Genomic DNA, 21,156 nt, shown 5'->3' on the forward strand with positions numbered 1-21,156 from the left:
ACCTTCCCCTCCGAATGACCTCTTTCTTTTGCAGAGTTCTAAGTCCCACCCCATCGATGGGAAGAAGCTAAACTGCCTACCCACTGCGTTTGTAGTTGTTTCTCTCAGTCCGTCTCAATTTGAGAATACTCCTCAGGAAGGCAAACGCCTTCAATTCTTCCTCCTCCCCACCCTCCTATCTTCTGGGTCTCTAAGATTCCCCCAGAACATTCACCCAAGGCCTCTGGGGGCCATCTCACCAACTAGGAAAACTCCCTCCCACCGGCCTGGGAACCCTGAGAAAGTCCTTGCAGGATCACCTTCAGAACCAGAGGCGGCCCTCCCTATCCCCATCCAGCCTTATCCATATCCTCTCCTTAATTCCCCAGCCCAGCAAGGGTCAAATTAGGAGGCTAAGGTAGCCACTACCGCCCCCCTCCCCATTTCCCATCCCTGCTGGGGGTCTCAGTACCACACAAGCCCGTTCCTCCCAACTCACCTCCCATGTAACCCAGTGAAAACCTTTGATGACAAGCCCCTTGCTGCTCACCTTGACATCCATTTTCCAGTCAGCCACTGTTTATTAATGTGTGAGGCAGCTGTAGGCATCATAATCCTAACATCTGGAAGGGTGCCCATCCCCTCCTCTTAGTACACCTTCTCTCCTCCCACCCTAACCACCATACATATAAGAACGTGAGAGACTCAAGTTAATGGTTTTCTCTGGGACATTTAGGGAACACTCAGCAGGTATATCCTGCCACCCTGTGTGCATAACACAAGAAACCAACTTGCTTTTTCCTGTTTTTATTGTCTTACCCCACAGATTTCTCAGACTCCCCTGAACTGGGGGTGGGAGACATCCCTTGCAGGGTATTTCTCACCATCTCAATACAAACTGAAACATCAGATATGTCCTGGAGGAGACACACATGAAGGTCAGTAGGTAGCACCTTCAGTGTTAGGGAACTGACTATTCCTAGGTCTCAATTGCAAGTTCCTTGTGTGTAAAATGGGGCCAATAGAGAGGTGCAAGGAGGGGAAAACCACAAGTGTCCATGAGCATTGATTTGTGTGCTGTTGCTGTTGGGCCGGTAGTTTACAGGGTAAGATATAGGTAAGGGTCATTCGTTCAGAGTCTGCCAAACCTGCATGAGTAATAGATTGGGACAGGACCCATTTATTAACATCCTCATTCACGACCTCAGAGGAGAAACTGTCTACTTGTCACTACCTTGTTTGAAGCACAGTAAAGTGTGGAGGGGCTTCCAGAAATCTCTTCCCACTGCAGGTCCATCTCAGCCTCGCTGCTTTAGTCCACTTTGTTCGCACTAGGGGCAAGGAGTCCTCCTAGGGGAAGCCCTCACAGGACAATACAGCTGTAAATGCAGGATCCTCATCATAAATTGAGGATCTCAGCAGTATTAAGGAAAAATGATCTTCGGAGCAACTGGCCCAGACTCCAGAATTAGGAGATTAGAGGATGTGGTTCCAACTCTTTCTCTCTAGTGCTGCGCACACCAAGCATCACTCGGAGAAGTAAAGAATCATTTGCTTTATAGTATGTTTTAAAAAATCCTTTCGAGAAAAACGGAGGACACATGACATTATGCCTATGCCCTAAGTTGCAACTTGGCACATTCATTCCTCCTACAAATATTTACCTGCTACCCAGCAGACACTGTATACTCCCGAGGAGTATTAGGCACCATATTCCTAGCGCCTACCTTTGTGAAGCTTGCTTTCTAAAGACAGGAGTCAGATAATACAATAAATAGATAGATGAATAAATAATATGACAGATGTTAGTAAGTGCTGTGGAGAAGGAAGGAGGGTGGGAGGCATGGGGGAGAGGGTGATACACAATTTTAAATCAGGAAAGTTCTCATAGGGAGGAGTGATATTTTAGCAAAGACGTAAAGGAAATGAGGTATATTAATCTACTGTATTATCTAGAACTCTCCCTTAAGCAGAATGTCTGCATCTCTTGAGTGCAATGATAATTGATCGTCACAGTTTGATTTTCACTGCTCTAAAACACGGTTCCCAAATCTTAATGTGCTTTTAAAAAAAAAAAAAATCACCCAGTGAGTTTCAGTAGACCCAGGGTGGATGGGGACTCTGAAAACTGCCTTTTTAAAGTACCTCGTTTGCAAGTACCTCGTTTAGATGATGCTGATAGCTGAGGTTTTCCTTGGACCACTCTTAAAGAAACATTGCTCTAAAATATACTAGTCTTCTAGAATGACAACAACAAAATTAAAGATTAAATTACAGTCCATGTGGTTTTAGTGTTTAGAGTATTTCACCGTGTTCTCATTCTTTGAAAATGCAATACCCAAGCAAAACCCTGGATTATTCAGAACCTCTCATTTCTTGTCCATGGAAGAGAAGGGAAAATTTATCATAGGCTGATTAGGAGCCAAACATTTGTAATCAGTCTGTTTTATACCCCGCCTCCCTTTTTTGTCCTGATTCTTTTCTATACTTTTTCCTTTTCCCAAATTTCTGGACTCAACCAGCAGGCAAACGGCTGGGTTAATGAGAGCACTTGACCAAGTGGGTCCTGGTTGAGTGAGTCTAGGGATAAGCCACTCAGCCTTCTGAGCTTACATTTAGTCTCAGAGTTTCTGCGAGACTTGAGTGAGATCATGTATATGAAAGCACCTTAAAATCTCTAAAGCACTATGGAAAAGGAAAGAAGCTCTGTGACTTTGCATTAGCAGATCCAGTTCATTTGGTCCAGTACAAATTCAGTTACCTTCAAGACAGTGTGGTACTGGCGTAAAGATATATGTGTATATAGATTAGAATTGAGAGTCCAGAAATAAGCCAGTCTCTTCAACAAATGGTACTGGGACAACTGGATATCCATATGTAAAAGAATTAAGTTGCACCTCTACCTCACACCATGTACAGAAAACAACTCAAAATGGGTTAAAGACTGATATGTAAGAACTAAAACTATAAAAAGAAAAATAAATCAATCAAACATCATTAAAATTAAAAACTTTTATGCTTCAAAGGACACTATCAAGAAAGTAAAAAAAACAACCCACAGAAATAGGAGAAAACTTTGCAAAGCATGTATCTGATGAAGGACTTGTACCTAAAGTATATAAAGAAGTCCTACAACTCAGTAATAAAAAAGATAAATAATCCAATTAAAAATAGGCAAAGGATCTGAATAGACATATCTCCAAAGAAGATATATAAATGACCAATGAGCACATGAAAAAATGATCAATGCTAATAATAGCCATAAGGAAGTACAAATCAAAACCACAATGAGGGTGACCAGTTAGCTCAGTTGGTTAGAGTGTGGCGCTAATAACACCAAGGTTGCTGGTTTGATCCCCACATGGGCCACTGTGAGCTGAGCCCTCCTTATAAAAAACAAAAAACAATGAGATATCACTTGACACCCACTAGGATGGCTATAATCAAAAAGATAGATAATAACAAGTGTTGGTAAGGATGTGGAGAAACTGAAACCTTTGTGCATTGCTGGTGGGAATATAAAAAGGTGCTGCACTATGGAAAACAGTCTGGAAAAACAGGTCTTTAAAAGGTTAAACACAGAGTTACCACAAAACCTAGCAATTCCACTCCTTGGTATATACCCCAGAAAAATGGAACTATATATCCACACAAAAACTTGTACCTGAAAGTTTAAGCAGCATTGTTCGTAACAGCCAAAAAAGTGGAAAACAACCCAATGTCTATCAACTCTATAGAATGGAATATTATTTGGCCATAAAAAGGAATGCATTACTGACACATGCTACAACACAGATGAACCTGGAAAACATTATGCTAAGTGAAAGAAGCCAGATACAAAAGGTCATGTATTTTATGATTCCATTTACATGAGATGTCCACAGTAGGCAAATCCACAGAAACAGGAAATAAACTTGTGGTTGCCTGGGGCTTGTGGGGAAGAGGAAGATCTGGGGAGAAATGGGTACAAGTTTCTACTTGGAGTAATGAAAATATTCTAAAATTGATTATGGCGATGGTTATACAATTCTGTGAATATACTAAAAACTATTGAATTATACACTTTAAATGGGTAAATTGTATGATATGTGAATTATATCTCAATAAAGTTGTTACCAAAAAAAAATCACTTACCTGTTATAAACCTTTCTCTGATTCCAGGCATCTGATTAGATGCCTATGCATCTAAATGAATTTACTCTCTTTTCTTCCATAGCACCTTGTTTTTAACTTTATCATCATCATCATCTTCATCATCTAGAAATTGGTAAGTACTTTCCATATGCCAGACACCTTGCTAAGCACACTCTTCAGGGATTTTCCCATTTTATTCTCCCAGCAATTCTTCAAGATAGGAACTAGAATGTTTTTGTTTTACTGGCCAGGAAAACAAGTCTTAAGAGAAGATAAGTAATTTGTCTAAAGTCACATCGTAACTGGGAAAAGTAATAGCTAAGATTCATTGAGCAATTACTGTGTTCCAGGCACTGTCCTAAGCACTGCTTCAGGAAACTTATTCAGTCCTTACAACCACTCCATCAGGAAGGTCCCTAATTTACATATCTGGAAACAGAAGCATTAGGAAGAAAACTTGCTAATAAAGATCAGAATGGTAGCAAGTGGGAGAGCTGAGATTTGAACTCGAGTCTGATGCCAGAATCTCCACCATGAATCACTACATTATATTATCTACCTATTTAATGCATAACAATCCACTTATTATTATAGATGGTTCTGGCCTGTCTGTTACGCTGTAATGAAAGTTGTTTAAGGGCAGGGCCCCTGTGCTAATAAACCTCTTTGCCATCTTCTCCACCACTATCCCCATCCTCAGGACCATACCTTATACTGGGTGCTCAATAGTTGTTTATTAAGTACTTGCTTAGAACCAGTCACTGAGGGATGCGATGGTGAATGCAATAAACAGCTACCCGTACTCTCAAAGGGCTTACAGTCTAGAGACAAATATTCACAAGAGTTTCATACACATCTTTTTTAACCAAGTCATTTTAATCACTGCAATACTCCAACGCAGTAGGCTTTATTAATACACCTGTTTACAGATGAAGAAACTTAAGGCTCAGACACCTGAAATGGCATGTCCAAGGTCACGCAGCTAGCAAGTGTGTGGAGCCAGTCTAAGAACCCAGTTTCACCTGACTCAAACATTATGCTACATTCTGTCTCCATTTCCCCGCCCCTGACTTTTCCCCTCCTGCCCTGGCAGGGAGGGAATTAAATAAACTATTCTGCTTGCCCAGCTGAGAACACCCACAGTCTCTCCAGACCTGCTGACTATCCCACTTTCTCACTGTCGCTTCCAATGACAGCCAGAGTCGGTTTGATGTGTTGGTGAAAGGGGGATGCTTTTGGAGTTTTATGGTTTCAGCATCTGAAGTCGCCTCTCTGCTGCAATTAACTATTTGATTTAGTCTGGTCAATTAATAATTCCACAATTCTGGGGCTGAAGACAAAGATGTTAAAAGCATGCTTCCTTTATTTTTTATTTTTTTAAATGTTTATTTTGGGAAACTGAAACTGCAGACCTGGAGAACAGAAACCGCAGGTCTGTCAGTGGTGACGGTGGGGGAGGGGATGCCAGGCTGTTGGCAGGGGCTTCCAGTTACACTCAGGCAGGGCATAAAGATGAGGGGCTAGCTAGAGGAGGGTCCCACCTTTGAGCCCTGTCTGGGAAACAAAACACCCTCTCCATAGAGACCAGGTTTTCAAGGATCCCAGGGAAATTGTTTTTTGGAGTCAGTGAATGTAGTAGGAAAGAAAGAAAAAGAAGAAAAAAACATTGGACAGGGAGTCAGGAGCCTGGGGCTCCATCTCTGACCTTGAAGCAGGCTCTTCCCCTCTCTGAGCCCTAGTTTATTCATCAGCAAAATGGAAGGTGGCCAGATTATTTCAAAGATGGGAAATTGGTTTCAGTTTTTCTATTGATTAGTAGTGGCTGGGGCTGGGCAAGGATAGAAAGCTGTGATTGATTAGCGATGTCTGTCATGGATACAGTTAATCAGGGAATATTGAAAGGAGCGATATACATTTGTCCTCCCCAGACTACCCCGACTTTTTTTCCAGTTTTGGTCTTTTAGAGATTTTGAGAAAAGAGGGCAAAGATCCAGGACTATGTAGCCATCCCCAGGGGTCAGAAAGCCAAGGGAGGAACCACCAAAGTGTTAATTTTATTAATAATGATAATACATGACTCTGTATGTGGAGAAAAGGTCTGAAAGGATTTACATCAAACCATTAACAAGGAGGGGCTGGGGTGCACATTGTATGTTAGTATGCATGTAGATTTTTTTCTGTGAGTATGGATTCATTTCAACAATAAAAAATTAGTAAAAATAATTTGAATGAGACCATTTAAAGACTTTTTCAAGAACAGTCATAGCAGCATTATTCATAATAGAAATTGGAAGCAATCCAAATGTCCATCAATAGGAGAATGGATAAACTATGATATAGTCATACAATGGAATACTATTCAAAAATAAAAAGGAACGTATGACTGATACACAAATGAGTTTCAAAAACATTATGTTGAGCAAAAGAAGTCAGACACTGAAAAATACATACTGTGTGATTCCATTTATATGAAGTTCTGGAATAGGCAAAATTAATCCATGGGGAGAAAAGTTAGAATAGTGTTTATCCTTGGTACAAGGAAACAGATATAGACTGGAAAGCAAGAGAGAATTTTCTGGAGGATAAAAATATTCCATACCAGTGTTGTCCAACTGAAATAAAATGCAATCATATATGTAATTTAAATTTTTCTAGTAGCCATACTATAAAAAAGGAAAAGAAAATAGGTAAAATTTGTTAGTAATATGTTCAAAACATTAGATTTCAACATGTAATCAATATGAAATTATTAATGATATAGTTTACATTCATGTGTTACATTCTTCAATATCCAATGTATATTTTGTGCTATGGCACTTCTTAGGTTGGACGGGCCACATTTTAAGTGTTCCGTAGTTTCATGTGGTGAGTGGTCACTGCAATAGACAACACAGGTGTGTATCTTACTTAACCTGAGTCGTCATTATATATAGAAATTCATCAAGCTGTACACTTAATATTTGTGCATTTTACTTTATGTAAATTATAGCTCAATAAAAAAGAATGATAATTTACTAAAAAGACAAAATAAAAAAAATTTAAAAGGGGGATAGGATAAGAGAGTGGGGATAGAGTAACGAGGCAAAGAAAAGAAGCTATATCCATAAATCTATTTCCCATCCTTGCTTGGAAATCTGCTGGTACTCAGGACACCCAAAACTGGGCCAGAAAACCATGAAAAATCAACTTTAGTTTTCAGAGCTTAGTTTTCAGTCTTCAGCATTGTATCCTAATTTTCTAGTGTGCTACATATGACATGTCACTAATAATTGTAAACGTAGATATTGACAACTTTACTGAACCCTTGCCATTTGCTCAGGATAGTGCTAAGAACTTTCCCGTATGATTTCATTTATCCTCTCCACAGCCCTCTGAGGTTGGTTCTCTTATGATCTTCCCATTTTGCAGACTTGAAAACTGAGGCTCAGTAACTTGCTCCACGTCACTCCACTAAGAAGTGACAAAGAGGGGATTTCAATGAGAGTCTCCTTGGCTTCTGGACTGGTATTCTTAACCACTACCTCTACTGAAGCTTGAAATACTTTACTTGCTTTAAAAAAAAAAAAAAAAGAAAGGAAGGAAGGGAGGGAAGAAGGGTGGGAGGGAGGGAGGGAGGAAAGAAGGAAGGAAGGAAGGAAAGAAGGAAGGAAGGAAAAGAAAGAAGGAAAAGAAAGAAGGAAGAAAAAGAAATAAATAGTGAAGAAGAATGGGTTCAAGTTTATGTCTATAAATAACATCACTCTTGCTCCCTGGCTTTCAGACATGCTCTCCTGACTGGGGGAGGAGAGCTGGGGTTATATAGAGCTTCAGGCTATCTCATCTGAATGCCCAGGGAAGCATGCGTCACCTGTGAATGTCTTTCTATCAGGAGTGTCCCAATTTCAAAAAGGTAACGGCTGCCATGGAGAGCCACTGATGCCCCCTTCTTGCTTTATAGATGGAGAAAGTTAAGAGATCCAAAGAGAGAGATGTCTTGCCTAAGGTCACACAGCTAGTACTCGGTGGCTCCATCCTTGCATCTTCACTTCCATCGAATGAATCAAATATGCCTTTCCACCATGTCAGGTACTTTGGAGGTGTCTAAACCTCACTACAACTTGTTGCCAGTTCTGGAGAAGTTTACACTCCAGCAAAGGGACAAATTTTATCATTCATAGTAAGAGGACCTTACGGGAGTTTTGGAGACTCAAGGGATGGAGAGGGTACAGCAGGTTGGAGAGAAAGAGAAGACTGGTATCTGAGCTGGATGGGAAAGCAGAAATAGAGGAGTGGGCACTTCCTAAAGGAGAGCCAGTGTGGACACTGGTATCAGCTGAATTATGTATTTTCCATTATTGCCCTTCTGTACTGTCCAGCATGGTGCTGGGTCTACATTAAGGCTCCGCCAATGTTGGTTGACTGATGCAGGATGGAATTCATTTGTCAGAAATGGAGAGAGAAAGGTGCATTCATTCATTCATTCAACAAATATTTACTAAATGTCTATTATGTTCCATGCATAGCATTAAGTCCTTCTGGGACTTGAGTCAAATATACCAGGTCCATCTCTCTGTGTGACATAATAGAAGAACAGCAATAACAGTAGAAGTAGAAGATATAATTACCATTTATAATATACTTACAATGTGCCAAATGCTTTGCTAAGCAACTTATGTTAATTGACTCATTTAGTCTCTTCCCCCCGCCACCCCGAAACTGAAGTAGGTACATCTATTATCTTTATTGGACAGAAGGGGTATCCCAGACACAGAAGGATGTGTAACATCCTAAGGTCACACAACCAAGAAATCAGAAGGTGGGACTCAAACACAGGCAAGTTCTAAACCATGCTGGATCCAATCGCTTCTTTCCATCTTCTCATCCACCATGCAAGTCCAGGCACCACCTCCTCAGCAAGATGTCTGTAACAGTATACCCGCTCTTCCGGCAGCTGCTGTTGCTCTCTGCCCTAGATGAAAACCCTCGAGTGATTATCTCTGCACTGGTAGAACAAAATCCAAATCCTTACAGTGGCCTACGGAGCCCTGCAAGACCTGACCCCTGCCTCTCCAGGTTCATCTCCCCATACCCTACCTCCCTTCTTCCCTCTGGTCAGCTGGCCTTTCAGAAACTGCAAATCACCATGCTTTCTCAACCTGGGGTCTTTGAACAGGCTTCCTCCAGCCTGGAGGGACCATCTTGTAGCTTGGAGCACGTTGTCTCTGCCTGGAGAAGTTTTTCGTCTGTGTGGAGCACCCTGCGCTGACCCCAGCCTGCAGCAACCTTTGCTTATCCTGGAGTGCCTTCATTTTAGCCCTGACACCTTTCCCCAGCCAGATCCTGCTTCCCCGACTGAAACACTCCTCTCTCCCTTCTGTGCCTGGTTACTTCCTTTCCAAATTTCAGTATAAATGTCACTTTCCCATGATACCGTCCCTGATCACTTTTCTGATCCTTTTATTCCTTTGCCTTTTCCCCATTTTTCGCTGTAGCACTTGTCACTATGTGTATTTATGTATAATGCACTGCTTGATTAATGTCTGTGTATCTCTGTGTCATAAGCTTCTTGACAGTAATGACTGTTTTCTTCTTGTTTCCTATTGTATGGCTGGCACATAGTAAGCACTTTATAAATTTTGGTGGAATGAATATAGGTAAATAATGTGGTAAACGCATTACCCCCCTTAGGCCTCAAGAAATAATAATAATCACTGTTGTTTATTGAGCTCTTATTGTGGGGCAAGCACTTTCACATGCTATTTCGTTTTCTCATTAAATAACTCTATAATGCAGGTATAATGATTATTATCTCCATTTTACAGATGAACGTTGTGAAGTTCAAAGAAGAGTTACCACTTGGCCAAGGTCGTATGATCGGTAAGAGGAAGAGCAGGACTTCATCCCAGGCCTCCCTCTTCACTCTGGGTATATCTCACCCATCACACCATATACTGCCTCTCGGAGAGCAGGGCCAGCTCATTCTCCCTGCTTCCCTGTCCTTTCCCTTCCTTCAGTTCCTCCAATGAGGGGTTCCTGCCTTGACTTCTTTAGCTGGCAGAGGAGATCAGAAGGTCTGCTGGGACCTGGCTCCTAATATAGGAATTGTGATCATTGCTGTTTTTTCCGGAGAGGTTACCAGGGGGCAGGCACTGCACTCATATCACCTCACAGAACCCTCACCACCACCATCCTATAAAGCAAAGACTATGATCTGGGGCTCAGAAAGGCAAAGCCACTTGCCTGACGTGACACAGCTTAGGAACTAGAAAAAGCCAGGGTTCATACACCTGTCCTTACGACATCAGACTTTGTAACTCAGAAGAGGGAAGTCAGCTCCAACCTGGAGAGTACACTCCCATGCCATGCCACAGCAGTCCCAGCTGTCCCTTTAGAAGGACTGCTGATCTGCTCTGCCATAAGGACCAGCAAGCCCCAGAGGGTCAAGAGCCCTGGGGGCACTCAAGATGACCCACCAAGAAAAGACGAGGCCTTCTAGATGTGTTGCTTTCTATTTCAGTCTCTAAAAATTTCTTTTGTGTATGTTTTATAGCAAAGATATTATGACACTATAATTATATACATATATTATCAATAAGTAAATCTCTATGCTTTAGAGATATGGGTTCAAAGATTGCTTCCTCTTAGGAATGGATGATCACAAAAATTTGGAAACCATTCGTTAAGACAGTAGGGACAAGGCTAGAAAGAATTATTATAGAATATCTATGTATAAAAGAATGAAGTTAGGCCCCTGCCTATCTTCACCGTATTCAAAAATCAACTCCAAATGGATCAAAGACCTACAACTCTTAAGTTGGTGCAAAAGTAATTGTGGTTTTAGCAATTATTTTTAACCTTTTAAACCGCAATTACTTTTGCGCCAACCTAATATAAAACTCTTAGTAGAAAAACATAGGCTAAATCTTCGTGACCTTGGGTTTGGCAATGGATTCTTAGTTATGTCACCAGAGCACAAGCAACAAAAGACAGAAGAGATTAATTAGAATTCATCAAAATTGAAAATTTTGTATATCAAAAGATACTTTCAAGGAAGGAAAAAAACAACGAACAGAATTTCCAAATTATATATCTGATAAGAATCTACGTCGTACCCAGAATATATAAAAAACTCTTGCAACTCAACAATAAAAAGACAAACAACCCAATTAAAAATGGACAAAAGACTTGACTGGATATTTCTCCAAAGAAGATGTACAAATGGCTAATAAGTACATGAAAAGATGCGCGAAATCATTAGCCATAAGTGAAACGCAAATCGAAGCCACAATGAAATGTCACTTCACACCCACTCAGATGGTTCTAATAGAAAAAAATTTTTAAAGGAAAGTTACAAGTGTTGGCAAGAATGCAGAGAAATGGCAACCTGTTGGTGGGTATGTCAAATGGTGTGGTGCTATAGGAAACACTTTGGTGGTTCCTCAAAAAGTTCAACATGGGGGATAAATGTTAAATGTGGAATTACCATATAACCCAGTTCTTAGGTATATACCTGAAAGAATTGAATACGGGTATTCAAACAAAAACTTGTGCATGAATGATCATAGCAACACCATTCACGATTGCCAAAAGATGGAAACAACCCAAATGTCCATCAAATGATGACTGGATAAGCAAAATGCGGTCTATCCATACAATGGAATATAATTCAGCCATAAAAAGGAATCAAGCACTCACACACTACAACATGGGTGAATTCAAAAGCATGCTAAGTGAAAGAAGCCAAACACAAAGGTAACATGTTTTGTGATTCTATTTATATGAAATATCCAGAATGGGCAAATCTATAGCGACAGAAAGCAGGTTAGTGTTTGCCAGTGGCCAGGGGAGGAAGGAATGGGAAGTAACTGCCTAACCAGTACGGGGTTTGCCTTTGAGGTGATGAAAATGTTTTGGAATTAGATAGAAGTGATGGTTGCACAACAGTGTGAATGTACACATGCAACTGAATTGTACACTACAAAATGCTTAAGTTAACCCCAAAATTAATTATGATAAAAGAAATACATAATTGTGGTAAGAAAGGATTTTTTTCAAACAGCACAGAATGGTACTAAGTGACCTTTTCCCACTCCCCATTCCCACTCCCCAAAGAAATAAACACAGATACTACAATTTATTGCATATTTCTCTTCATTTTCCATACGTATTCATATAGAAATGTGCAATATGTGTATGCGTGTGTTTGTGTGTAGATATTATTTTCTTTTACACATATGGGATTATATTATGCTCAGTGTATTGCCTTTTTTCTCTTGGCAATATATCAATGACCATTCCATATCAATACGTTCCTGCTAATGGCTCCATTATATGAAAATCCCATACTTTCCTTGTCTCTCCTTCCTCAAAGCCCTGAGTTCGAACTCCTATCCTGCCACAGACTTGTCCATGACTTTGACCTCAATTGTTGCTTCTTCACATGGCGTTGTGAGGAATCTCTAATACCCAGCAGGTGCCTGGTCCCATGGGCTTTGTGAAAATGACAGCTCCCTTCTCCCTCACTCGGTCCTACTCAAGGACTGGCTGAGGGTACCGAAAAATAATGCTGAAGAGTCTGGACTGCTCCTCTTACTAGCTGTATGACCTCAGGCAAGTTCCCTAACTCCTCTGAGCCTCAGTTTCCTCAGTTGCACCGAGGATAGTAACAGTCGTACAGGATGATCCATGTGAAGCACTGAGCACAAGGCCCAGCTCAGAGCCAGCAGATGTCATATGATCTTTCCGGAAGAAAAGGTGGGCCCAGCCCTGAGTCTGTGGCCACCTGCCTTTGGGTAGGGCTCTAATGTGGGGTGCTAAGGCGAGAAGGTGAGACCGAGCTGGGCGGCCCTGGGAACCCGGGAAGGAGGCGAGGCTGGAGTGGAAACGATTAGAATGAGAACAAACTGGCTCCTGAATAGAAGCTTTTATTCCTGCCGGAGAGGGCTTTGTTTCCCAAACACGTGACACACAAAAGCCTCTACTTGAATTCGGGAACCCTAATTGGTTCTCAGGTGGGGGAGGAGAGGGGCGTCGGGATTTAGGGATTCCTTAAAGGGACAATACTATGGAGAGCTGGGCTCAGGGTTCGATCTCATTGTCAGGGGGAGGGGCTTGGGTGGGGTGAAGGGGGAAGAGTTGGACCAGTGGGGGTGGGGCGGCTATTCACAAGAGGAGGGGAGATGGGAGGAGAAGGAGAAACTGGGAGAAACTCACAGGCCCTCAGCCCCTGGCCCAGTGCCTGGAAAATAGTAGACACAGAGGGAAGAAAAAGGAAGGAAGGAAAAGAGGGTGGGAGGGAGGGAGGGAAGGAGGGAAGAGGGGAGGCAGGAAGGAAGGAAGGAAGGAAGAGAGGAAGGGAGGGAGGAAGGGAGGAAAATCTACATTTCTTACTAGGTGCCATAAGCCCCGCCTGATTAGGGCCCTTCCTCTCCAACCTCTTCCCACCCCACTCTCACCCTCTCCCCCAGGTCTCCAGTATCCTGGCTGCCTTTCAGTCCTCAGATATGCCAAGCTGGATCCTGCCACAGGATCTTTGCATGTGCTCTTCCCTCTATCTATTAGGCTCTCCTGCTCCCCTCCCATCTTCCCAAGGATATCCTGAAGTTCAAGTATCACTTCCGTGAGAGAAGACTTCTTGGACCCCCCATGACTCTAGTCTATCACCCTGTTTCACTGTCCTCAAGAACAGAATGACAAACTGTATCCATCTTGTGTTCAACCTATCCCCAGCACTCAGCATAACCCTTAACACACAGGAGATGATCAAATGACCTGAGTCTGGCTGGCTGGCTGAGTGAGAAAAGGGAAGTGATCCTAATCACTCCTGTCACTTTCTGGCCCCTGGAATCATTGTTTTTAGGGTCAGCTGGGCTCATGCCTCCCGTTGAAACATCCTAGCTGAATGGCTTTAGGCAAGTCACTTTGCCTTTCTGACTTCACTGTCCTCTTCTTCAAAAAGTATAGAACCCACTTCCAGGGGTGTTACGAGGGTTGAAGAGAGAATTTAAACACTGAGCACAGCCTGGCATATAACGGGCACCTGATAAATAGGCACATTGGTAGTAATGCAGTGGATGTTTCTAAAGAAGGCGGAGAGGAGACTCCCATTCTCTGAGCGCCAACCATGTGACAGACACTCCCATATTACATTTTAGAGAATGCTTATAAATACAATACTGTTTGAAGCAGGTTTTGATTGTCCTTATTTTACAGATGGAAAAACTGAGCCTCAGAGAGGTTAAGAAACTTACCCAATATCACACAGGTGATCAGCAGCAGAGTTAAGATTCGAACCCAGCTCTCTTGCTCTGCTCTGCCCATTCAAACCCATGTGCTCTCTTTGAGTTCTAGCGCTTAAAGGCTGGAGAGGTAAGGTGGGGCTCAGGACCTTGAGGGTCGGAATAAGCAGAAGGAAGACTCTGGGGGACCTGCAAAGATGAGGTTGCCTCAGGGACCTCCATTAGCACCCAGCCTGGGGCCCTACTGTATTTATAGATAAGAGTCTTGAGTTCTGGAGCCACAGACTCTGTGCTTCAGTTAGTTATTTGAGCACCTACTCTGTGCCAAGCACTGGGATACAGCTATGAGCAGGACATACCCTACAGTTATGCACGAATGAGGCTGAGGAAGATAGAAACAGGAAGCGTAGTGAAATCCCTGGTGAGGATAGTTATTTTCCCTATGGCCTGAGTGGTGGCATTCACACTTTGTCAGAGCTGAAGGTATTGCTGGGACCCTTTCCTGCTCCTAGCACCAGCCTGGGCCCTGGGTGCAGGGGCCCTTTAAGAAGATCGTGTGTCCCCTCTTCCCCCGGCCGCTCCCCTCCTCCCCCCATAATTAGCCTGCTAAAGAAAGAGCTGGCTTGAAATGGGATTGTGCAGACCCAGCTCTGGGCCCCGAGGACGCTGGATCGGGGATTGTTATGCTAATCGCCTGAGATCAGCAGTTCCCGTGCCCTTCAGATGGCAGGTAGCGATGCTGGGCTCTGCCCAGCGGCTGTGGCTGCAGTTCTGCAAGGGGGCCGGGCTTTTCCTCCTGCTTCTAGCTTTCTCTGCCCCCCCCTCCCCAAACCTATCCCGTCAGACTTGCCCTGCCTGTCCTCCCACCTGCCCTATGGCTGGAAGGCTTAGCCTCTCCTAGCAATGTTCAGCCCAGCTCCTTCCACTCTCCAAAGAGAAACTGGGTCCTAAGCCAGCTGCTTGTCTTTGGGTTGGGTGCTACTGGGCGACACAGAGACAGGAAGGAGAAGGTACCCAGCTCTGCCTGATAGCCCACTCTCATTTCCAGGCACTGAGCCTCATCATTCCTGGGTCCCTCCTGCCATCCAGCTCTGGAAACCACACTGGATGGTGGCTTTGTCATTTACTAACTATGCCATTATGAGTAAGTGACTTTGCCTTTCAGAGCCTCGGTTTCCTCATCTATAGAACAGGTCGATAATAACAGGACCTACCTCAAAGGATTGAAATGAGGATGGAATGAGAGCAAGCATCTAATATGCTCAGCTCATCGATTGCTACTGTCAATCCAGCGCTTGATAGTTTGTGTGGAGTACTTGCTGGCCAGCCCTGTGCTGAATCCTTTCATACAGATTATCCCATTTTACCTTTCAACCATCCTGTGAGGTAATTAGCATTATCACTCCCATTTTACAGATGAAGAAACTGGGGCTCAGAGGGGCTAACTCACTTGCCCAGGATCCAGCCCAAGCCGGTTTGTTCTCTTAACGTCTATTCTGCAGTTTGGCATCGATGGCGCAGCAGGTGAGTTTGGTGATCTTACGAAGTTGCTCACATAAACGTGTAATAGTTCTATATTTAACATGCAGGAGAAAAATAATAAAACTAGCATTTCCAGTCTACAAATTCCCAAATAGTATTGCTTAGGTTAAATATATTTGAAGTCCATACAATAACCAGTACAAGTTTGATCATAGCAGCTTTGTTCATAGTAGCCAAAAACTGGAAACAGCTGAGACATCCATCAGTGAGAGAATGGATACTTAAACCGTGGTACAGCCATACAACGGAATATTCCTCAGCTAGCAGTGAAAGGGAACAAACTACTGACCCAAGCCACTACGTGGATGAATCTCACAGATTTAACACAGACTGAAAGAAGCTAGACTCAAGAGAGTACATACTACGTATAAGCCATTCTGTTTATGCAAAGTTCAAGAACAACTAAAACAAATCCATGGTGAGGGAAGTCAGAATACTGGCTGCCAACGGGACAGGGACCTGAGGGGGTGGGGGGTGGAAGCCATCCAAAGGAACCTTCTGGGGTGATGGGACTATATCTTGATCTCGGCACATCACATGGATGTCACATAGGTAAAAATGCATTCGGAGGTTACATTTAATACTCGTTCAAGTGAATGTATGTAATGTATGCATCAGTAAATCACTATTAATTTAAGTATAAAAATAGATTCATTTCAAGAAAAATAACATCTAAATAATAGTTCAAGTAGCTTGGCCCTATGCAGATAGGGCCAAAAAGCAAAAACAAAAAAAAAAAAAAAAAAAAAAAAAAAGAAAGAAAAACTCCAGTCATTGAAGTCGGGAGAAGTTATCAGCATAAGTGCTGGGGAAAGGAATTTTTTTGGTTTCCCCTCTCATAGGGTGCCAGATAAAACAGAGGACGCCTAGTTACATTTGAATTTCAGATAAAACAAAACAAACACTTTTTTAGTATAAGTATGTCCCAGGCAATATTTGGGAGATACTTACACTAAAAATATTTTTTGCTTTTATTCGTGGTTTATCAGAAATTCTCATTTAATTGGGCATCCTGTATTTTTATGTGCTAACTCTGGCAATCCTACCCTCTCGGGACCCCCGACCCATCTCGCAGCCCTGTGCCCACCGCAGGCGGGAGCGCCCTGCGCGGTGCAGTCACTCCGGGCGCAGCCTGGCAACGCGGCCACAAAGGGAGACCAGGAGGCGGAATCTTTCCACATGCCTGATCAATGGGGGCGCGGAGACGGCGGCGCAAACAGGCCTGAGACAGCCGCACAAAGAGGTGGCCCGTCAGCCGCTCCCGCCTTCCATTGATCCCGGCCCTTTGTGGCTCGGACAACGCGGGGGTGGGGGTGGGGGGGTGGGGGGGTGGCCGGGGGGAGGCGCCTCACAGGGACTTGGCCCATTCTCTTTAAGGGGAGAAGGTCCGGGAGGACCCCCTCCTCACCAGCCTGCCTCACGGTGCCCTCTTCTGTGAGCCCCAGGTCTCAGGTCTTGGGGTGTACAGATCAGGGGTACAGGGTGGGATCCAGCCGGGCCAGGGAGGGCCCTGCATCCCTAAAAGGTCTGGAGTCTGCCATTGGGGCCAGCCACACGGATCCTGCCTCCCGAGGACCCCCCAGTCTGCCTGGCAGGCTTTCTCTGTCCCCCTGGTTACAGGCAGGCCTTGCACCGGTCTTTATTTTTTTTTTTATTTATTGAGCAAATATTTATTTGGCGTTTGCCCCAAGCTGTTCCCAATCTCTCCTGCCCCCATGGCCACTCAAACTGGCCAGCTCCTCCTCCAAGTATCACTTCTCTGGGAAAGGATCCCCCACCCCTCTCCCACCCCCAGGTTGGGTAGGGAGTCCCCCTCTGTGTGTCTCTGCCCCCCAGCTCCCTATTCTTCAATCATGATAGGAACAGCTAACAATTATTGAACACTTACTGTGCATGCTGTGCTAAGCAAGTGACAGTCCCCATGTTCTTTCATCCTCACAACAGCCCTCTTCGAGTGGAGAGACTATGATCTCCATTTTCCAGAGATGGGAACTGAAACTTGGTATGTTAAGGTGGTCACCCAAGGGCACACCGTTAGCTAGTGGCAGAGTGGGGATTAGAATCCCGGCAGTACATTCCAGACCCCGGGAGCCTCACCACCTCAAGTTCCAGTCTCTGTGCAGGACTCATTACTGTGGCCCAGCAGGCACACTCTTGATGTCTCACTTACCCCATCAGAACATGTACTGAACTGTATTATTATGTCTATTTGTCCATTTTCTTCTGTTTTCCCCACTAGACTGATTGCTCTGTGACCTCAGCATCCAGCACAAAGAAGGTGCCCAAGGTCCAAGGTGTATTTGCTGATCTGACCTAGTGGGTTTGAGAACATTTTGCTAGGCCCTGGGTTGGGAAGTCGGGGGAGGACCTAAAGATGTTAGGTCCTGATGCAGTTTCTGCCCACTAATGAGCTTGAAATCAGACAAATAGTACAAGAAGGGTTGCAGGACTCTGGAGTCCGGTGTAGTTTTTACGCCCTCAAAAAAATCAACTTCACTGAGATATAATTTACATGCAATAAAATGCACTCATTTAAGTGTCCAATTCAATGAGCAGCAGCAAGTGAATACAGCCACGTAACCAGCATCACTGTCACATATAAAACATTTCCATCTCCCCAAAAACTTCCCCTGTGCCCCTTTGGAGTCAGTGCTTGCCCTCCCTCCCGGTCCCAGGTAACCATTGATCTGCTTTCTGTCACTATAGGTTAGTCTGCATTTTTCCAGAATTTCATATAAATGAAATCATACAATGTGTACTCTTTTGTGTCTGACTTTTTCTACTTAACGTTATTCAAGTCTGGAGGTTCATCCATGCTGTTGACCTGTTCCTTCGTTTCAAATTCCTTCCCTGCTCCTGACCTTGAGCTTCCGCCTCTTTATTTATAAAATGGGGGTGAGAGCTATGAGGTTTATTGGAGAGAATGTCTGCAGAGTGCTCAGAACCTGCACACAGTAGGCACACAGTAAATGTTCTAGATTAGTATAGCTTTTCTGGTAGACTGCAAGCTCTATGATGCAGTAGGCACAAGATCTGCACGCAGTGGGCATTCAATAAGTGCTCTTGATTAACAGAAACTTTCTGCTAGACTGCAAGCTCCACAAGGATAGAGACCTTATCTGTTTTGTTTACCACTCTCTACTACTGGAAGTGGCTACCATTTATCACAGACGGTGAATCCAGGGGCTCAAAGAGGTGCAGCAATTTGCCCAAGATCACACAGCTAGTAAGAGGCAGAGTTGGGATTGAACCCAGGCAGCCTAATCCTATGGTCCTTCTTCTTTTCTTCTTCTTCTTCTTCTTCTTCTTCTTCTTCTTCTTCTCCTTCTCCTTCTCCTTCTCCTTCTCCTTCTCCTTCTCCTTCTCCTTCTCCTTCTCCTTCTCCTTCTCCTTCTCCTTCTCCTTCTCCTTCTCCTTCTCCTTCTCCTTCTCCTTCTCCTTCTCCTTCTCCTTCTCCTTCTCCTTCTTTTTTTCCACTATTATGGCAAAACATATGAGTCTCTACTTTTAATCACTATACTAAACTGCCTCCCAAGTCACTTTTCTCCTCTTCTACAATCTCCCTGAACCTTCTCTTTTCTTCAGGTTCATCCTTTACCCACCTCCCCGTGGAGGCAACATAATGCAAAAAATAACAACTACACTAATGCTAATATATATTTTTTGAGTTTTGTGCCAGGCAGTATTCTAAGCACTCTACATATATTAACTCATGTAATTCCCCAACCATGCTGTAAGGTAGGTTCTGTGTTTCCCCCCATTTCCCAGGTGGGGAAATTGTAAGGTAGCTGAGAGGCTATGGTTTGGGAATCAGGACATCCTCCTCTGGGAGCCCAGGTTGGCCGCACTCTCCATGGGACTTCAGGAAGTGTGGTCCCTTCTCTGACCTGCCATTTTTCTGGACACTTCTCTAACCCTTCGGCAAAGTTTTCTCTTCCTGTCCATTCTAAGTTTCTTTCCCCAGTCCTTCTCCAGGCCTTGGCAGGCCCAGGCTACCATTCCAGAGGAATTGAGTTCCTTCTGGAAAGGGGCTGGGACAGAGTCCCTCCCCTCCCGGCTCTTCCCATGAACCCCCCCTGTGTGCAGCGCCCAGGGGCCCAGGGAGTCGGGCAGCTGACCTGTAATTAGAAACTTTTCTCCATTCCCCAGCCAGGAGGAGGGAGCTCGGGAGTCTGGGCCAGCCATTTTGTTTGTCATGAATTATTCAGGAGAGGGGAAGTGAAGTTGAGAGGGCCCCTCTGCTGACCAGACATCTCGGGCCCTGCCCAAAGCAGCCTAACCCACCCAGTTCTGTCCCTTTCACTCTTTCAGACCCAGAGAATAAACAACCCCTGGGCCAGGCCCGGTTACAGAGGAGGCTTTCATCAAACCTCGTGAGGGTGGTGTGTTCTTCAGCTAAGGGGGGAAAGGAGGGTGACAGGGACTTACCCAAGGTCATGATACTAGGAAGAGGACAACTGAGCTGGGATTCGAACCCAGGAACAATGCTGGACAGGGGAGGAGGAGGAGGGGAGGAGAGCCCAGCAGGCTGGCCAGGGGAGGCAGAAGGTGCTTTTCTTTCTCTACTTGCTGTGCCTCTTGCTAAATCTCCAGGGTAGGGAGAAGGGGGACAATGTGGAGAGAACCAACTTTTTGGAGCACCAGCTGGGTGACAAGCAGGTATTATTTTGCATGCAATGCAATCCCCACAACCCTTTGAGGTAGGTGTTGTTATGCCCATTTTAAGGATGTGGGAACTGAGGCTCAGAGAGATTCATGGAAATTATTAGAAGACATATATAGTTGGCTAGTTGCAGAACAGAGGCTCAGACCCAGCACATCCCTCCATGGCACACTACCCAACACTCCTGATGTGGAGGCAGGCCGAGGCACCAAGGAATCCAGGCTCTTAAACCCACAATGATCCTTGGATCAGACTATCCTTGTAAACTCTCTCAATGTCCATGGCAGTAGGTCCATGGCACTGCCCCAGGACAAGCCCTCTGAGAATCATGAATCCTTCTAAATGAGCATCAGGATGCTATCTGCCATCCCGCCCCGGGCAACCTTTGCAAGGCTTTAGAAAGCTCAGGGCTTTCTCATTGGCACAGAGTTGGCGATTCTGAGAGATACACCAGCTCTAAGTATAGTTCCCAGAGAAGCCAAGAGCGCACAGAATTTGAAAAAGACCGCCTGGTTTCACTCCTTGCTATCTGTATGAATTTGTGTCAGTTCCTTAAACACTCTAAGCATCAGTTTGCCCATTGGTGAAGTTAGATGACAATAAGCAATAAATATGAAGACT

At 44.1% G+C, this 21,156-nt stretch overlaps 1 long non-coding RNA gene across 3 annotated transcripts in view; it reads left to right on the forward strand.

Annotated features, from left to right (window-relative positions):
• Window positions 1–11,127, forward strand: part of LOC117017781 (uncharacterized) — a 12,531-nt gene extending 1,404 nt beyond the window's left edge. For 2 of the 3 annotated variants that reach the window (XR_004422126.1, XR_004422124.1), the window contains exons 2-6: window positions 806–917; window positions 4,196–4,246; window positions 8,051–8,178; window positions 8,844–9,165; window positions 9,915–11,127. This is a non-coding gene — a long non-coding RNA (uncharacterized LOC117017781). Of the gene's footprint in view, window positions 1–805; window positions 918–4,195; window positions 4,247–8,050; window positions 8,179–8,843; window positions 9,521–9,914 lie in introns of those variants that run through there. The other variant, XR_004422125.1, reaches the window with a different exon arrangement.
• The last annotated feature ends 10,029 nt before the right edge of the window (window positions 11,128–21,156 follow it).

The sequence above is a fragment of the Rhinolophus ferrumequinum genome, chromosome 25, assembly GCF_004115265.2.
Source record: "Rhinolophus ferrumequinum isolate MPI-CBG mRhiFer1 chromosome 25, mRhiFer1_v1.p, whole genome shotgun sequence".
NCBI lineage: Eukaryota > Metazoa > Chordata > Mammalia > Chiroptera > Rhinolophidae > Rhinolophus > Rhinolophus ferrumequinum.